Source organism: Tachysurus vachellii, chromosome 26 (genome assembly GCF_030014155.1).
Source record: "Tachysurus vachellii isolate PV-2020 chromosome 26, HZAU_Pvac_v1, whole genome shotgun sequence".
In the NCBI taxonomy this organism is placed as follows: Eukaryota; Metazoa; Chordata; class Actinopteri; order Siluriformes; family Bagridae; genus Tachysurus; species Tachysurus vachellii.
This window is the reverse complement of record NC_083485.1, coordinates 889,697-893,319: the sequence shown is the minus strand read 5'-3', so window position 1 is coordinate 893,319 and position 3,623 is coordinate 889,697. Positions and strand designations below refer to the sequence as shown.

At 37.2% G+C, this 3,623-nt stretch overlaps 1 protein-coding gene across 1 annotated transcript in view; it reads right to left on the bottom strand.

The window, feature by feature from the left end:
- Nucleotides 1-3,269: 3,269 nt before the first annotated feature.
- The window catches only part of smarca1 (SWI/SNF related, matrix associated, actin dependent regulator of chromatin, subfamily a, member 1), an 11,824-nt gene continuing 11,470 nt past the window's right edge, over nt 3,270-3,623 (bottom strand). Inside the window, exon 24 of the mRNA XM_060862693.1 lies at nt 3,270-3,623. This exon is cut by the window's right edge and continues 200 nt beyond it. The gene's annotated coding sequence lies outside the window, so the exon portion shown is untranslated.

The following is a 3,623-nucleotide window of genomic DNA, read 5'->3' as shown; positions in this document are numbered from 1 at the left end:
ACCGAAACTTGTCACTTTTATACAGGAACCCACAACAATGAGACCTGAATTTTCTCAAAACAGTGTTTAGGGTTCTGCATAGAGCCAGGGTTCTGCATAGAGCCAGGGTTCTGCATAGAGCCAGGGTTCTGCATAGGTTCTAAATGTTCAGAGGGTGTCGAGTCCTCGAAAAATCAAGACTTCTTCACAGAAATCATCAGAAAACTGAGGACTTGCAGCTTCCAAAAAGGGTTTTACACAGAGAGACGAATTAGAGGAAGATAAATTGTGTTTGTGTGTGCGTGTGTGCGTGTGTGTGTGTGTGTGTGTGTGTGTGTGTGTGTGTGTGTCTGAGAAAGGCAGACGGAAGATTTTTGTTTCAGAACAGATGGACTAAAAACTTGAGGGAAAAAGGCTCACACTAATCACAATTGTGTGTGTGTGTGTGTGTGTGTGTGTGAGAAAGAGATAGTAAGAAGCCACACACAAATATTACTCACCTTACAAAGAGCCGCTATTCATGACTTCTCACCTTGAAAACGAATTCATCTGCCTTATTAACACCCCAAATTACACACACACACACACACACACACACACACACACACACACACACACACGAATATCAAACTGTAACACATGCTCTATTTATACCCAGTGCTTTATTCATAATATGAACATAGAGGTTTTCTTGGTCCCGCTCTCTGAACCCTGTAACGGAGACCAGGACGTGATGCGTACGATCATAAGATTCACTTGATGTGAGTTTGTAGCTCGACACTAATCACTCTTCACTCTTCACACATCACTCTTCACCCTTTACTCTTCAAATAACACTCCTCACTCTTCACTCTTCACCCATCACTCTTTACTCTTCAACCTTTACCCTTTACCCTTCACTCATCACTCTTCACACATCACCCATAACTCTTCACTCATCACTCTGCACATTTTTCTCTTTACTCTTCACCCTTTACTCTTCAAATAACACTCTTCACTCATCACTCATCACTCATCACTCTTCACTCTCATCTAGAAATGTTTCTATTTCTACTCATTTTGTTAGCAATGGTCCTTTCAATGTATTTAAAAATATAAACCTAATCTAGTCCCATCATTAATACGAGCCTTTATCATATGAATCCAGACATATCTTTTTAAAATGTCTGGACGAAGGACTAAACCCAGCACAATGGGTCAGAATTAAAAAACCCTCTGATTGCAGACAGAGGCAGTGTCCTTGCGATGAATCGTCTGTCTTTTTCTCCTGTCGGAGAGAAAGCTGAAAAAGAAAATGAACCTTAGTTCAATGTTGATGAAATGCTGTAGTTCAAGAAGGAGAGGAAAATAGAGACAGAGAAAGTTTCAATACTGTTTTTAAGTCACGGCGGCCTTGCTGACTTCCCCTCCTTCACACACTTCACACTCGCAGTGCAGGAGGAGGAGTGTGTGGGGGAGTGGATTGTTCAGCAGGAGCAAAGTCGACCTCGGCAGCAAGAACAATGAGGCTGAACAGATTTCCTCCGAGATTTGTCTGCTCCGTTTCCCCTGAAACACATACAGAGCTGTACCAGCTCGCTAACTAGCAAGAAAAAAAACAGAAGTTACTTTATAATTTACGTCAGATGTCACGTACAAGTGTATGTCTTAGTTTTCTTCACTATTTATCTTGGTTTTTATGTATCATAAATAATCAATCCCCTGCTTCAGATCATCGGTAATCAATCCCAAGGCAATAATCAATGATTAAGGCACACCCACTCAAAGCTGTGCTCTATTCCATATACGGACTTCTCATTTGCATATTCATGCATATTCACTGTTCCTATCATGTGTATTGATGACCAGAGCACTGAGATGTTTCTGGGCAGTTTTTCTTTTTCTATTTAAAAACACAATAAACAAATAATTACTGTTTAAATATGAAACAAACACAAGTGCTTTATAATGTGAGGGAGATTTAACGAGCAAGAGGAAGTGAAGAGGAGGAAGTGAAGAGGTGGAAGTGAAGGGCACTGAGTGTGCTGTATTTGTAGACAGAAATAAAGATGATGAGGAGGAGGAGTAGGAGGAGGAGGAAGAGGAGGAAGAGGAGGAGGAGAACATTTAATATTAGTGGTTAAACTTTAATGAGACGTTATTTGGGTGAATGTTGTTTTAAGCTCATTTATGATTGTAACACACGACATTATACTTTGTCATTCACACGAGTTTATTCAGAGAAAAACAGAATAAGAAGAAAGAAGATACAAATAGCAGCATAGCGTCCTGTAACTAATGATAACTGGAACCACAGCGACCCCATGTGTCCACAATGTGGTATTACATCAGTTCTTCCTTCAGTAAAGAACCAAAATGGCGTCAGAACCTTCAGATATTATTTCTAGTTTTTAACGATTAATTTCACACAAAATCATTGTAGTTACCTGAGCATTAGGCAGCACATAGATTAGCAATCTTAAAGCTCTCAGCCATGTTCACCATATATAAAGCACCAGAAGAGCACGAGTGCTAACATGCTAGCTCAGAATTAGCACAGAAATAAAAACTTTATGTGTTTTTATTTGAAAAAACATTTCACTTCTTCAAATGTGATCTCAAATTTATACACAACTTTTTTTTGTTGTTTTTTTTTTCATCTACAATACAAACAATTATTAATAATGGATGCTAGTTTGTGTTTGTTAGCATGTTATTACATTATCAGGTCAATAAGAACTGGTTTTGTTTTTAATTTTCTGGCTTTTCAGTTTAAATATACTGTATTTTTAGACACACACACACTCACACACACACACACACACTGACACACTCACTCACATACACATTCACACAGACTCACAAACACACACACTCACACTGACACACACACTCACTTAAACACACACTCACACACACACAAATAAAAAACACATTTATAATATCTCGTTATTTTTAATAACACTGAACTCAGGTGTAAATAAAGCTGTACATCATCTGGATTAATGCTGAACAGTGATGTAAATAATCTTTAACAGAGAAAATCGTGAACATTTTAGTTACACAAAACTCTTCTCAGGAGAAAATAAAGGATCAAAAAACATTAGAAGGTTGTTGTTACTGTGGATAAAGAAAGTCTGATATAGATATTTGGCATTTATAGGGGTTTTTTTTTTCCAACAGTAAAATATAAAATATATTCAATACATCGCTACTTGAAGGCTCCTTAACATCATGCTAGTGCAAGTCACTTTGCTAATTTGGCCACAATTCTTCATTTTTATTAAGAAAAAATAAACTGCAACAACGGAGCAATTTAAAGCAGGTTATATTGTTGCTGTGAGAAGTTTGTGTAGGTAAAAACACCAGCATAAAAACACTGTGGTATAAAATATAGACTTGTGTTCAAACTGAACACAACAACTTCAACCTTCATCAGTTAACCAGGACTGAGGAGCTGAAAGGAAAATAACCAATCGCATTAAAACAGATAAAGAATATATCGTTATAAAATAAATGTAATTGCATGTCAGCGTGTGATAAATAAATTGTGATTTAAGAATGTAAGAAAAACAAAAGGCAGAAAATGTGTGTGAAGAGAAAACTGAGAAAAGGACATTTTTTTGGTTGTTTTTTTCTGCCATGCACTAGAGATAACATTGAAC